This window comes from Budorcas taxicolor, chromosome 25 (assembly GCF_023091745.1).
Source record: "Budorcas taxicolor isolate Tak-1 chromosome 25, Takin1.1, whole genome shotgun sequence".
Lineage (NCBI taxonomy): Eukaryota > Metazoa > Chordata > Mammalia > Artiodactyla > Bovidae > Budorcas > Budorcas taxicolor.
The window spans coordinates 43,946,535-43,963,291 of NC_068934.1; positions in this window are offsets into that span (position 1 = coordinate 43,946,535).

Genomic DNA, 16,757 nt, shown 5'->3' on the forward strand with positions numbered 1-16,757 from the left:
TCCTTTTCTCCTTTGTAGGCATACAGCTACTGGAGGAATTCTTACCTGAGACAACAGGAGACCCTTTCATGGGAGCCAACACCTGAGCAGGAATGCTAAGTGCCAAAAATTCTAGGAGTGGAATTAGAGCAAGTGACATTATTGGACGAGGTGGGGAGGCTAAAGTGAGTATTTAACTTAGAGTGGATTTAGGAATTTGGAGCCAGTGATAAAGAGCTACTCAATATTTGCTCAATCAACAAACATTTGTTGAGTAACTTCTATACAAGCACTGTTCTGAGCCCTTAGGGATACCTTGGTGAACAAGCCAAAGTCAGCTGTCATTATGGGGATGTGTGTCACCTAGATGTGAAGGCTGTAGTGTGCTTTGGTGAATCACCAGGAGAGTTGTATGGGCTGATGACCCTGCTTAAGGAGCTAGAAGTGGAAGAGATACTGACTGCAGAGATGAGACAGTGGGAGAGGGCGCCCCTTCTGGGCCTGAGGACTGCCTTGTTCCCTGGGATTCTTTTGTCTTCAGTTCAGTTCAGTTGCTCAGTCGTGTCCGACTCTTTGCGACCCCATGGACTGCAGCACACGAGGCTTCCCTATCTATCACCAGCTCCCGGATCTTGTTCAAACTCATGTCTATCAAGTCAATGATGCCATCCAACCAGTCCATCCTCTATTGTCCCCTTCTCCTCTTGCCTTCAATTTTTCCCAACGTCAGGGTCTTTTCCAATGAGTCAGTTTTTTACATCAGGTGGCCAAATTATTGGAGTTTCAGCTTCAGCATCAGTCCTTCCATTGAATATTCTGGACTGATTTCCTTGAGGGTTGACTGGTTTGATCTCTTTGCTGTCCAAGGGACTCTCAAGAGTCTTCTCCAACACCATAGTTCAAAAGCATCAATTCTTCGGCGCTCAGCTTTCTTTATAGTCCAACTATCACATCCACTGGAGAAGGAAATGGCAACCCACTCCAGTGTTCTTGCCTGGAGAATCCCAGGGACGGGCAAGCCTAGTGGGCTGCCGTCTATGGGGTCGCACAGAGTCAGACACGACTGGAGCGACTTAGCAGCAGCAGCAGCATCACATCCATACATGACTAGTGGAAAAACCAACTTTTAAAAATTTACGTATAATACAATTCACTATTTCTGATGTATGTGTATGATTTTTAGCGTATGCTTAGACTGAAGGATAAATCAGGATAGAGAACAATTTCATCACACTAAAAAATTCCCTCAAGATGCAGTTAAACCTTCCTCTCACCCTCAACCACTGGCAACCTGTCCTTCATTCCTAAAGTTTTGCCTTTTCCAGAGCGCCATATAAATGAAGTCTCATGGTGTGTAACCAGGAATTAGGTTGTTTCTCTTATTGAAATGCATTTAGATTTATCCATGTTTGTTTTTCTTTTTTTTTTCTGGCCATCCCATGAGCAGAGTCCTAACCACTGGACTGTCAGTGAATTCCCTAAATTTATCCATGTTGTTGCATGTATCAATATTTAACTCCAGAAAAAAAAAAAAGTTAACTCCTCTTTATTATTGAGTGCTGTGCTAAATCACTTCAGTCGTGTCCAACTCTTTGCAATGCTATGGACAGTAGCCCGCCAGGCTCTTCTGTTCAGGGGATTCTCCAGGCAAGAAAACTTGCCATTTCCTACTCCAGGGGAGTGAGTTGCCATTTCCTATTCCAGGGGATCTTCCCAACCCAGGGATTGAACCGGCATCACTTTCATTTCCTGCATTGACAGGCATGTTCTTTACCTCTAGCGCCACCTGGGAACCATTGCTGAGTACTATTGTGTTGCATGGCTATACCACTGTTTATTTGCCTATTGATAAATATTTCTGTTGTTTTCAATTTGGTGCTATTGTGAATAGTTTCTATAAGCATTCATGTACCAGTTGTTTTGTGAATTTAAGCCTTCATATTGTTTTTCCTGTTTTTTGGCTGGATTGCACAGCATGCAGGATCTTAGTTCCCAGAGCAGGGATCAAACCTGTGCCCCAGGCAGTGGAAGAGCAGAGTCAACCACTTGACCACCAGGGAAGTTCCAAGTTTTCATATGTATTAAGTAAATACCTCAAAGAGGAATTGCTGGGCTATGAAATCAACCCTGAATATTCACTGGAGGGAGGATGCTGCAGCTGACCTCCAATACTTTGGCCACCTGATGGAAAGAGACAACTCATTGGAAAAGACCCTGATGCTGGAAAAGATTGAAGGCAAAAGGAGAAGAGGGTGGCAGAGGATGAGATGGTTGGGTGGCATCATCAAATCAATGGACATAAGTTTGTGCAAACTCCTGGAGACAGAGAAGGACAGGGAGGACTGGCGTGCTGCCTTCCATGGGGTCTCAAAGAATTGGACACTACTTAGCGACTGAACAACAATGACAACAACAACATGGTAACTATATGTTTAATTTTATAAGGAATTACCAAACTGTTTTCTGGAGTGGCTGTATCATTTTGCATTCCCATCAGCAGAATATGAGAGTTTCAGCTGCTCTGCATCCTAATCACCATTTGATATCTTCAGTTAAAATTTTTTTGTCTTTCTAATAGATGTTGAACTAGGAATCAGCAAACTAAAATGGACTGGAATGGGTGAATTTAACTCAGATGACCATTATATCTACTACTGCGGGCAGGAATCCCTCAGAAGAAATGGAGTAGCCATCATGGTCAACAAAAGAGTCCCAAATGCAGTACTTGGATGCAATCTCAAAAACGACAGAATGATCTCTGTTTGTCTCCAAGGCAAACCATTCACTATCACAGTTATCCAAGTCTATGCCCCAACCAGAAACACTGAAGAAACTGAAGTTGAACGGTTCTATGAAGACCTACAAGACCTTTTAGAACTAACACCCAAAAAAGATGTCCTTTTCATTATAGGGGACTGGAATGCAAAAGTAGGAAGTCAAGAAACACCTGGAGTAACAGGCAAATTTGGCCTTGGAATGCGGAATGAAGCAGGGCAAAGACTAATAGAGTTTTGCCAAGAAAATGCACTGGTCATAGCAAACACCCTCTTCCAACAACACAAGAGAAGACTCTACACATGGACATCACCAGATGGTCAACACCGAAATCAGAGAGATTATATTCTATGCAACCAAAGATGGAGAAGCTCTATACAGTCAACAAAAACAAGACCAGGAGCTGACTGTGGCTCAGATCATGAATTCCTCATTACCAAATTCAGACTTAAATTGAAGAAAGTAGGGAAAACCGCTAGACCATTCAGGTATGACCCAAATCAAATCCCTTATGATTATACAGTGGAAGTGAGAAATAGATTTAAGGGCCTAGATCTGATAGATAGAGTGCCTGATGAACTATGGAATGAGGTTCGTGACATTGTACAGGAGACAGGGATCAAGACCATCCCCATGGAAAAGAAATGCAAAAAAGCAAAATGGCTGTCTGGGGAGGCCTTACAAATAGCTGTGAAAAGAAGAGAGGTGAAAGCAAAGGAGAAAAGGAAAGATATAAGCATCTGAATGCAAAGTTCCAAAGAACAGCAAGAAGACATAAGAAAGCCTTCCTCAGCAATCAGTGCAAAGAAATAGAGGAAAATAACAGATTGGGAAAGACTAGAGATCTCTTCAAGAAAATTAGAGTTACCAAGGAAACATTTCATGCAAAGATGGGCTCGATAAAGGACAGAAATGGTATGGACCTAACAGAAGCAGAAGATATTAAGAAAAGGTGGCAAGAATACACGGAAGAACTGTACAAAAAAGATCTTCACGACCCAGATAATCATGATGATGTGATCACTAATCTAGAGCCAGACATCTTGGAAAGTGAAGTCAAGTGGGCCTTAGAAAGCATCACTAGGAACAAAGCTAGTGGAGGTGATGGAATTCCAATTGAGCTATTTCAAATCCTGAAAGATGATGCTGTGAAAGTGCTGCACTCAGTATGCCAGCAAATATGGAAAACTCAGCAGTGGCCACAGGACTGGAAAGGGTCAGTTTTCATTCCAATTCCAAAGAAAGGAAATGCAAAAAAATGCTCAAACTACCGCAAATTGCACTCATCTCACATGCTAGTAAAGTAATGCTCAAAATTCTCCAAGCCAGGCTTCAGCAATACGTGAACCGTGAACTCCGTGACGTTCAGGCTGATTTTAGAAAAGGCAGAGGAAGCAGAGATCAAATTGCCAACATCCGCTGGATCATGGAAAAAGCAAGAGAGTTCCAGAAAAACATCTATTTCTGCTTTATTGACTATGCCAAAGCCTTTGACTGTGTGGATCACAATAAACTGTGGGAAATTCTGAAAGAGATGGGAATACCAGACCACCTGACCTGCCTCTTGAGAAATCTGTATGCAGGTCAGGAAGCAGCAGTTAGAACTGGACATGGAACAACAGACTGGTTCCAAGTAGGAAAAGGAGTACGTCAAGGCTGTATATTGTCACCCTGCTTATTTAACTTATAGGCAGAGTACATCATGAGAAACGCTGGACTGGAAGAAACACAAGCTGGAATCAAGATTGCTGGGAGAAATATCAATAACCTCAGATATGCAGATGACACCACCTTTATGGCAGAAAGTGAAGAGGAGCTAAAAAGCCTCTTGATGAAGTGAAAGAGGAGAGCGAAAAAGTTGGCTTAAAGCTCAACATTCAGAAAACGAAGATCGTGGCATCTGGTCCCATCACTTCATGGGAAATAGATGGGGAAACAGTGGAAACAGTGTCAGACTTTATTTTGGGGGGCTCCAAAATCACTGCAGATGGTGATTGCAGCCATGAAATTAAAAGATGCTTACTCCTTGGAAGAGAAGTTATGACCAACCTAGACAGTATATTCAAAAGCAGAGACATTACTTTGCCGACTAAGGTCCGTCTAGTCAAGGCTATGGTTTTTCCTGTGGTCATGTATGGATGTGAGACTTGGACTGTGAAGAAGGCTGAGCGCTGAAGAATTGATGCTTTTGAACTGTGGTGTTGGAGAAGACTCTTGACAGTCCCTTGGACTGCAAGGAGATCCAACCAGTCCATTCTGAAGGAGATCAGCCCTGGGATTTCTTTGGAAGGAATGATGCTAAAGCTGAAACTCCAGTACTTTGGCCACCTCATGCGAAGAGTTGACTCATTGGAAAAGACTCTGATGCTGGAAGGGATTGGGGGGCAGGAGGAGAAGGGGGTGACCGAGGATGAGATGGCTGGATGGCATCACGGACTCAATGGACGTGAGTCTGAGTGAACTCTGGGAGATGGTGATGAACAGGGAGGCCTGGCATGCTGCGATTCATGGGGTCGCAAAGAGTCGGACACGACTGAGCGACTGAACTGAACTGAACTGAATAGATGTTGATGGTATCTAGTTGTAGATCTAATTTGCATTTCCTTAATGACTAATGAAATTAAAAGACGCTTACTCCTTGGAAGAAAAGTTATGACCAACCTAGATAGCATATTAAAAAGCAGAGACATTACATTGCCAACAAAGGTCCGTCTAGTCAAGGTTATGGTTTTTCCAGTGGTCATGTATGTATGTGAGAGTTGGACTGTGAAGAAAGCTGAGCACTGAAGAATTGATGCTTTTGAACTGTGGTGTTGGAGAAGACTCTTGAGAGTCCCTTAGACTGCAAGGAGATCCAACCAGTCCATCCTAAAGGAGATCAGTCCTGGGTGTTCATTGGAAGGACTGATGCTGAAGCTGAAACTCCAGGACTTTGGCCACCTCATGCAAAGAGTTGACTCATTGGAAAAGACCCTAATGCTGGGAGGGGTTGGGGCAGTTGAAGAAAGGGACGACCGAGGATGAGATGGCTGGATGGCATCACCGACTCAATGGACGTGAGATTGGGTAAACTCCAGGAGTTGGTGATGGACAGGGAGGTCTGGCGTGCTGCGATTCATGGGGTCGCAAAGAGTTGGACACGACTGAGCAACTGAGCTGAGCTGAACTGAACTGAATGACTAATGATACTGAACATCTTTTCATGTGCCCTTAATTTCTGGGGAATTAACAAACCTGTACCCTAATTCAGACACCAGCTTAACAGTGCTAAAGAAGACATGTGCAGATTCACACTTGGCCCGCCAAACTGGAACATTTTAACAGCAATGCTCAGCAGATGACAACTGGATTCAAAGCACTTACGCCAGATCTGTCAAGCCAGCAAGCAGGTGGCAAGAAATTCCTGGCTGCTAAGCTATGTCTCCTCTCTTCCAGGTTTTCTGTGGAGAAGAACATTCTCTCTGCCTTTGCCTTTGGCATGTACTCACTGTCAGACTCTTCATAACTCCTGCCATTGCTTTTTCCTAGACCTCGTATTTAACATTCTCCTCCCTTCTTTCTCTCCTTCACTAAATATATAAATATTTATTGAAAGCCCACATCATGTCAGGCATTGCACCGGGCCCCAAGGTCCTAAAGTTGAAGACGTCTGCTCACAAAATATTCACATTTCTAACAGGGGGATTAACATAAAGCAGATTTTAACATACAAAGTAGTAAGGGCTCTGATGCACCTGTGTTCCAGGCCTTGGGGGACTTAGAGAATGATACTTAATAAGCCAGGAGTTAGGAGGGTTTTCTGGAGGAGGAGCCACCTGAAATGGGTCCTGGAGGATGGGAAGTATTGACCTCAGAGCCACAAAGGGGACATTCTGGGAAGAAGAGACAGTGTGAGCAAAGGCCTGGCGATAAGAACTAGCATGCTGCGTGTACCTGTCTGTGAGAAGTTCAGTTTCACTCAAAAATATAAGTGGAGGTGTGGAGTGGCAGGAGGTGGGGTCCATGAAGGAGGGAAGGGAGAGACCATGAAGAAGCTTGTGCTCAGGCACTAAAATTTATCCCCAAAGTAACAAAATGCCTTTAAAAGCTAGATTTGGGGACAGGGAGCTGGGGACGCGGGCACAGGCACCGTGGCCTCAGGCTCTTCTCTAGCAGCTGCGAGGGCATCTCGGGAGCTGCAGCATAGACAGCAGTCTTCAAATTCCCAGTTCCATTTCTGCTCAGCTGAGAGAGTAGAACTAAGGCGCCCACCCTCAGCAACAGCAGCCTCTGGTCAGAGGGCAGGGAGAGCAGCAGGCTGCCTGCCCTCCAGTCACCACGAAGCTCGGTCCTCAGACCGGGGCTGACGGGGACGCCGGGCTTAGCGAGGATCTTGCTCTGCCGGCGGCCTCACAGGGACACGGAGACAGGACACGTGTTTTTAATGGAGTCAAATCCACATGGTTTGTATATTTTTTCCTTTAATCTTGGGCATTTGTTTCTCTTTCTGAGAACAAAACTGGAAACACTACAGAGCCAATAATCATAAAGTGTACCTTTAAGCTCTGTACAGTTTTATACAAGTTCACGATGTACTTCTGCTGTCTTCTAGATAATTTATTCTGCAAGATATTACTGCACAGTTGTAAATAACTTATGTACTGTAACATCACTTCAGTTATGTGTAAAGAGATAAATTAATTACTTGCCCCCCTCCCCCAAAACAAAAGCTAGATTTAGGTTTTAGAAGAATATTTCTGGTGCCTTTTCCTTTTCTGCTTATTGATTCTCTCATCCTTCAAGGCCCAACTCAAAGGTCACCTCCTCTGTGAAGCCCTTTCTAATCCCTTAGCCAGAAAAATCTACTCCTTCCTGGGGCTCTCTTTCCTGCCTTGTACATACTGATCAGTCTGCCTGGCACGTGGGAGCTTTCGTTTACTCCACTTTGGTCTCCTTGTAAGGCTTGACTGGTGTCTAGCCCAAGGCGATGGCACCCCACTCCAGTACTCTTGCCTGGAAAATCCCATGGACAGAGGAGCCTGGTAGGCTGCAGTCCATGGGGTCGTGAAGAGTCGGACACAACTGAGCGACTTGCCTTTCGCTTTTCACTTTCATGCATTGGAGAAGGAAATGGCAACCCACTCCAGTGTTCTTGCCTGGAGAATCCCAGGGACGGGGGAGCCTGGTGGGCTGCTGTCTATGGGGTCACACAGAGTCGGACACGGCTGAAGTGACTTAGCAGCAGCAGTAAATGTTTGATCAATGTGAATCGATTTGTGAATGAAGGAAGTTTTCTGGACAGGCCAGTGCAGAGCCTATCAGATTATACCAGAGGTTCTCAAACTTGAACCTGCATTGGAATCACCTAGAGTACTTGAGGATTGCTGGGCCCAATCCCAAACTTCTTTTTTAACATTTACTTATTGATTTGTTTCTGGCTGTGCTGGTCTTTGTTGCTGGGTGCGTTTCTCTAGTTGCAGAGAGCGGGAGCTACTCTAAAGTTGTGAATTTTGTGGGCTTCTTAGGTCTCAGTCTTGCTGCATGTGGCCTTAGTCGTTGCTGCACGGCCTGTGGGATCTTCCCGGACCAGGGATTGAAACTGTGTGCCCTGCATTGCAAGGCAGATTCTTGACCACTGGACTACCAAGGAAGCCCCAGCCCCCAATTTCTGATTTATAGGCCTGGAGTGGGAAAAGGCCTGAGCATGTATATCTTGAACTTGTAAAATAAATTCTCAGAAGACAGTTGGTGCTGCCTCGGGGACCACACTTAGAGAATCTTCGATGTAGCTGCGGTTACAATTCAAGTGTTTCTCATATCCAAGTCCTGTGCTGGGGCATTGTCAAAGGGCCATTATTGCTGCAGTTTATCGACCGTCTGACAGACTATCTGGCCCTTCAGGGGATTTCTTTGGTATTGACTCTTGTCCCACCTGCTTTGAGCTGCAGCTAGGGGTTCCTGTACCCCTTCCTGGTCTTTTTATCCCAGGGACTCCATAGGACTTTTCAGAGGAGGCCCTGGTCACATGGGTTTCTTAACTAGCTTCCCTCCCACTGAGTGGTTCCATGAGGGAGCCCCAGAAGACAGGATAAATCCTGAGCTTAACTTGTGAAGAAACTGGGGATGTAGGGAGAAGGAGTGCCAGGAGCAGGGGAGTTCCCGCAACCTCCTGCAGCTCCCCCTGAGAGGCTCAGAATGGGGTCCTGTCTCCTTTAACAGCTGCTGCTCTCTGGGCCTCTGCAGCTCCGCCTCTCCCTCCCCCAGGGTGGGAAGGAGCCCCTTCATCAGCAGCTCCACTTCCTGCAGCACCTAGGGTTCCCTCCTCCCCTGAGTCTCTGTCACCTCCCTTTGGGCTTCCCAGGCCAATTACCTGCCTGATGCCAGTCCTCCGCCCTCAGCCTTGGAGGCTTGAGGCCACAGATTGGCCTGGCAGGGCCACAGGGAGATATGACCCTACTCAGAGAGGTAGCCTTGGGGGTGGGAGCAGGGGGTCTCCTAAGGGTGGAGACTAGTATCAGGTTGGCCAGTTGTTGCTTTCTCTTTGCATGTTGGGTGTTTCAGTTAGGTCGCTGTGAAGCCAGTGACCACCGGGGTATGAGCCCTGTAGAGCTCAGGGAAGAGATGGGGTGGGTTACGGCTCCTCAGAGAGGCTTCAGAAGACCTCTGGGCTCGGGGAGGCCATTGTGCATTTGGTAATGAGAGCTGATTCCTGCAGGTGGTGGCTGTCATCGGACAGAAGCAGAGAACCCCAGAAAGGAGGTGAGAGAGACGCTGCAGAGACCTCTTCAGAAGAATGCTCTTTGGAAAGGATTCGTGTCTGAGCCCCCGGAGGTTCAAGTATGCCAAGAGCTTGTTCTAGACTCTAGGTCCCAGGCCCAGCCCAGAGAGTTACACACAGCTAGCACTCTGCATTTGTACTGAGGATCCCAAGCGGTTCTTGATTAAAAATAATTGTATCATGAAAATCTTCAAAAAATTTCAAAAAACTTGTACACCCACCTCCTAGATTCTATCACTACCATTTAATTGTACTTGCTTCATCATATATCATCCATCTGTCCATCCATCATTCCATGATTTTTTGAGGCATTCCAAAGAAGTTGCATACCTCAGCATATTTCCCCCTAAACACTTTATCACACGTATCATTAAATAGAGATCAACACTGAGTTACAAGCTTTTTCTTTTAAAAAAAAATGAGGCTGTGCTGTATCTTCGTTGCTGCCCGGGCTTTCTCTAATTTCAGTGCATGGCCTCAGTTGCCCCGTGGCACGTGAGATATTAGTTTCCTGACCAGGGATCAAAGCTGTGTCCTTTGTATTGGAAGGCAGATTCTTAAACCACTGGACCACAGGGGAGGCCCCACAGCTTTGTATTTTTTAGTACAATTTATGTAAAATGAAATGTCCACGTCTTCATATATATTTGCTGAGTTCTGACAAATGCATACACCTGTGTATCTCAAAACCCTATCAAGGTATGGAACGCTTCCTTTGTACCAAAATGTTCCCTCATGCCCCTTCCCAGTCAATCCCTGCTCCCACTTCCACTCTTACCCTGGAGGTTACCACCACCCTAATTTTTTTCCATTATAAATTGTTTGCTTGTTTTAGAACTTCATATAAATGAGTGTATAGTGTATACTATTTTGTGTAAAGTTTCTTCCACACAGAATAGTGCTTTTGAGATTTATCCATTTTGTTGCCTAAATCCACAGTTCCTTTTAATTGCTGAGTAATATTGTGTCTAGATCAGGCCCCTTTGTGCCATGGGGCACCCAAGGGAGGAGCCGGCAGCTCTGCAGCTGGGTTAGGGTCTCTCAAGACCGAGTCTAGTCCCCCCCACAAGGATCCTTTCTCTTGTTTCTTTGCCCTGCTATATGATATTTGTTCCCTTTGCCTAGAATTCTCACCCTGCCATATGATTCCCCCATCACTTAGCTGAGTCCTTGTATTAATTATCTGTTGCCATATAATAATTTCTCTCAAAACATAATGGCTTAAAATGATAACCACTCGGGACTTCCCTGTGGCCCAGTGATTAGGACTCTGTGCTTCCACTGCAGAGGGCATGGGTTCCATCCTCGCCTGGTTGCAGGGTGCAGCCACAAAAAGTTTTTAAATAAAAATGAATAAATAAGTAAAATGATAAACACATTATTTCACACAGTTTCTATGGGTCAGAAATCTAAGAGGGGCTTAGCTGGAGAGTTTTGGCTTGAGGTCTCTCATGAGGTTGGAGTTAGGATATAGGTGGGGTCACAGTCAGGGGGCTCAGTAGTAGAGAATCTGCCTGCCAATGCTGGAGACCTGGATTCGATCCCTGGGTTGGGAAGATCCCCTGGAGAAGGAAATGGCAACCCACTCCAGTATTCGTGCCTGGGAAATCCCATAGACAGAGAAGCCTGGCAGACTACAGTCCATGGGGTCAAAAGAGAGTCTTAACACAACTTAATGACTTAACAACAGTCATCTGAAGGTTGGAATGGGGCGGGAAATGCTGCTTCCAAAATGCTCACTTATAGGTCTAGCAAGTCGATGCTTGCTTTTGCCAGGAGACCTCATTTCTTCCTTGTCTGGACCTCTCCATAGTGATCTCACAACGTGGTAACTGAATTCCATGATAAAGATAAATTGACCATTTAAAGTATTTCCTTTGACTTAATAACTCCCTTCTGGAAACCTGACCTAAGAAAAGAACTCAAAGTGTAGGTATCCATTTTTGCACAAAGATATTCATCATGAGGCAATCTATGTGTGTCTGTGTTTCAGTCGCTTAGCCATGTCCAATTCTGCAACCCCATGGACTGTAGCCTCCAGGCTCCTCTGTCCATGGGATTCTCCAGGCAGGAATACTGGAGTGGGTTGCCATTTCCTTCACCAGGGGATCTTCCTGACCCAGGAATCGAACCTGAGTCTCCTACACTGCAGGCGCATTCTTTACCATCTGAGCTATAGGGAAGCCCCAAGGCAATCTATAGTGGTGAAAAACGTGAGACATCCCAAGCATTCCACATAGGATGGGTGGTTAAGTAAAGAATGTTATATCCATGAAATTGGCATGTTACACGGCTACTAAAGTGATTGTTTTGTGGAGTAGTTAATGACATAGAAAATGCCTATGATATTCTCAAGAGAAAATTTCAGGATATAAAACTTATGTACAATATGATCCTATGTGAGGAAAATAATTTATATTTTGAATTGAATTTGAATTTTAGCATACTGAAGAAATATGCTAAAATGTTAAGGGTGGAAATTGCTATGCTCTTAAAAATTTTTTTGAAAGTTATACAGTCACAAAAAATTACAAAGGCAGTCCAGAAAGGTCCGTACAAGACTTATGTGATGTACTTAGTCACTCAGTCGTGTCTGACTCTTTTCGACCCCATGGACTGTACCCCATCCGGCTCCTGTGTCCATGGGGATTCTCCAGGCAAGAATACTGGAGTGGGTTGCCATAACCTTCTCCAGGGGATCTTCCCAACCCAGGGGTGGAACCCAGGTCTCCTGCACTGTTGGCGGATTCTTTACTGTCTGAGTCACCAGGGAAGCCCTTTACATGACTTAGTACAGTATCAAAATCAGAAAATCGTCATTGCTATAAAGTGTGTGTATAAGTCTGTATCTTTTTATCACATGTGTAGTTTTGTGTATTCACCACATGGAAGATACAGAATTGTTCCATACCCCAAAGATGCCACCCTTTATAGTCACCCCAACCCTTCCATCTACCATCCCTAACCCTTTACTACCACTAATCTGTTCTCCACTTCTATAATTTTGTCATTTTGAAAATGTTATATAGTGGAATCTTACAGTAGGTGGTCTTTTGAGATCGTCTTTTTCCACTCAGCATAATGCCCTTGAGATCCATCCACCCTGGTTCGTGCATCTATAATTCATTCCTTTTTATTGCTGAGTAGTATTCAGTGAATGGTATAGAAAATTTCCCCACTTGCTTTTCAGATTTCCTATGGAGCATGCAATATTTTAAGGCTTAGGGAAAAGGAAACATACTTGCAAGAGGGGCGGTGCAGAGAGAAGCAATTCATGCAGTCAAGGAAATTTTGTGTTGAATTAAGTAACAGAATTTTAGACTTGGTGTGCCCTCGGCAGTTACCTGGGCAAGTTTTTTGTGTTGTAGGAATCCTCCATGCAGTATCCTGGAAGGTTTTTGGGCAGCCTCTGTGTGGATACTCTCAGTAACAGGGAAATCGCTACCAGATGAAACAGCTCATTAAATTGATACAAAATATGCCTTGCTTCCTGGAGCTTGGGCATGACTGAAAGAGCTTCTGTCCTGGGTTATTTTTATCCTGCCTAGAGTCTTCCCTTTCTCCACTAACTAGATAAGTACAAGCCCAAGAGAGTGAGAAAAGCCTGCAAGAGCCTGAGCAAGCTGGGGATGTCCTGGATCCAGGGCTGACCTCTCTAGGGAGAGTTCAGCGTTCACTGGCTTAGAAAAACAAGAGACTGAAGACCTTTCAAAATGGGATAAAATTCTGCATGAACACACACACAGATATCCATGGTCCCCTAGGAATGTTCTCCTTTCTGCATGATAGGAGTGTCCTTCGGAAGGCATGGAACCACTGTCTCAGAGGAAAGGTCTTAGCTTCTCTTCTGCCTGGAGTCCCCAGTTTCAGACCAGAGAGCTCTTCCTTTTCCTCCAACCATCCTTGAATGCAGACTCTGATCTGTCCATGGTTCTGATTGTTAATAGTTTCACCTGAGGACAAGGCGTGGTTCTTTCATTCATTTCTTGATGGTAACTTGGGCTTTCCTTGTGGCTCAGCTGGTAAAGAATCCGCCTGCCATGCAGGAGACCTGGGTTTGATCCCTGGGTTGGGAAGATCCCCTGGAGAAGGGAAAGGCTACCCACTCCAGTGTTCTGGCCTGGAGAATTCCATGGGCTGTATAGTCCGTGGGGTCGCAAAGAGTCGGACGCGACTTTCACTTTCACTTCGTGGTAACTTGTCGATCATGGACTGTGTGCCAGGGCCTGTGATGTGCTCCTTATAGCCACCCTCTTTTTTTCGAATATATAATTTCATTTGTTTTTGGCTGTGCTGGATCTTCGCTGCTGCCCGGGCTTTTCTCTGGTTGCGGCAGCTGGGGGCTGCTCTCTAGTTGCGGGGCACAGGCTTCCCACTGCGGTGGTTTCTCCTGTTGCAGAGCACGAGCTCTGGGACACTCAGGCTTCAGTAGTTGCGGCTCGTGGGCTCTAGAGCTCGGGCTCAGTAGCCGTGGCGCACAGGCTTAGTCGCTCTGTGGCATATGGGATCGTCCCGGATCAGGGGTTCAACCCATGTCTCCTGCACTGGCAGATGGATTCTTCACCACTGAGCCACCAGAGAAGCCCCCCACCCTCTTTCTGTTGAAGCACATCAGACATAACAGGAAAGAGCACAAATCAAAAACACACCGTTCAGTGTCTCATACAGTGAATACATTCATGTAACCACCACAAAGATCAAGAAACAGAACATTGTCAGCCCCCCACCACGAAGGCTCCCGGTCCCCTTCCAGGGGCTGTCCTCCAACTGTGACCACTACCCTGACTTTTAACAACATAGATTAACAGTTTTCTACTTTTTAACTTTAGATAAATGGATCATACAGATTGTCTTCCCTTCTTTCTCTGGCTTCTGTGGCCCAGCATTATGTTTATGAAGCTTATTCACACTATTCCAGATAGTTGTGTTGATAGTTTGTTCATCCCTGTTACTGTGTAGCATTATCTAGTATAAAAGATTCCACAATTTACTGGGTATACTCTTGATGGGGCCTTTTGATTGTTTCCAGTTTTCTACCATTATAAATATTGCTGATATAAAATCTCTCATTTATGTCTTTTGGTAAACATGTGCTTTTCTAGTATATATAATGTATATTACATTTACATGTATATATAAATATGTATGGGCTTTCCAGATGGCTCAGTGGTAAAGAATCCACCTGCTAACACAGGAGCCAGAGGAGCCACAGGCTCAATCCCTGGGTGGAGAAGATCCCCTGGAGGAGGAAATGGCAGCTCACTCCAGTATTCTTGCCAGGATAATCCCGTGGACCGAGGAGCCTGGCGGGCTACAGTCTGTGGGGTCACCAAGAGTCGGACATGGCTGAGCAACAGCACATATATGCACGCATGGATATGTATTCACATACACACATATACATTGGGTGGATTGCGGGCGGGTACTTTTTTCAATTCCCATTTTTCAGATAAGAAAGCTGAGGCTTGAAGACATGTGGAGCCGGTCGTGGAGCTGGAATGTGAAGCCAGTCCTGTCTGGCCCTGGAGCTCAAACTCTGTAACCATCATGCTTTACTGCCTCCCGCTGTTTAAATGTACTCATGATGGGCCTGACTGGCTGCTGCCACTGAGGGAGCTAAAAAGGTAGGAAGGCACAGTTAGTCACACAAGAAGGAAAATGATAGATGCTGGTGAAAGGCACATGAGTGTGACAGGGAGTCTGAGGGGTCATTTTTTATCTTGGAAGGTCATATGAGGCTTCCTGGAGAATGAAGCATTTGATGAGGAAGGCTGGGGGCAGATTCTGGGCATGCAGGAGGGAAGGAGTGCCAGGCTGAGAGAGCTCTGGGGCCTGAGAAGAGGAGGCCCTCATAGAGGCATAGTGGCAAGGGCCTTCATAGATTCTTTCATCTGGTCCCCAACATGTCCACCCACACACCTTTATACTGCTGGCTTCCAAATTTATATGCTCAGTCTTTTTTTTTTTTTTTTCGGCTGTGCTTTGTGGCTTGTAGGATCTTAGTTCCCCAGCCATGGATCAAACTCAGGCCCTCAGCAGTGTAAGTCCAGAGTCCTAACCACTGGACTGCCAGGGAATTCCCTATACACCCAGTTTTGACCTTTCCCCTAATTGCCAAACTGTTTTCTATTCAGTTAGATGACAAGTAGGCATCTCAAACTTGACCTGGCCCAAACAGGTCTCCAGGTCTCCCTTCCCCAACATATCCACTCCAAACTGCTCCTCTCGCAATCTTTCTTGGTCTTCGGTACTACCAACCACCCGTAGCTCAGGTCTCAAGCTGCAGCATCATCCTTCTGTCCTCCCTTTCCCCATGGCCAATCCATGAGCACATCCCATCATCCCTACCCGTAAAGCACACCCTGAATCAGACCTCACCTTACCACCCCCTGCTACCCCCCTGGCTGTGGTCACCAACACCACTTACCTGGAAGACAGCAACAGCCTCCCCACAGCTCTCCCAGTTCCTTCTGAAGTTCCACGGGGAGAAGCCTTCTTGGCCTCTTCCAGCATCTGGTGACTCCACGTGTCTCCTGGTTGGGGGCTACCTGACTCCAATCTCTGCCTCTGTCTTCATGTGACCTTCTTTGTCTTCTCTTCCTGTTTCAGTGGTCTCCTCTTATTCGTCTTTGCATTTAGGGCCCACCTGGACAATCCAAGATCATTTCATCTTGAGATTATTCATTTAATTATATCTGCAAAACCCTAAGGGCACATTTGCAGGTTCTAGGTGGACTTATCTTTTCAAGTGCTACCATTCAACTCTGTGTTGTGTGCTGTGCTTAGTCGCTTCAGTCGTGTCTGACTCTGCAACCCCATGGACTGTACCCCACAGGGCTCCTCTGCCCATGGGATTCTCCAAGCAAGAATACTGGAGTGGGTTGCCACGCCCTCCTCCAGGGGATCTTCCTGATCTGGGGATCTAACCCGCGTCTCCTGCATTGCAGGCAGATTCTTTACCTGCTGAGCCATTAGGGAAGCCCATTCAACTCTGTATAGAAGTGAATATCAGAAAAAAATAAAACAGCTGGAAGAATTTTTATTGAGTTTACATTCAGTCCTCCAGTGAGTGATTACTTTTCAAAGCGTAGAAGACTCTTGGCTTGCACATACTTGCTATTTCAGCTCTGACTGTTATGCGTCACTTCAAAGGTCGTTCTCAAGGAGTGAGTGTCTGCATTGTGTTTGCTGTAAGGCTAACGTGAGGCTGAGCGTCTCTAGCCTCGCTACAGCCTCCAACCTACCA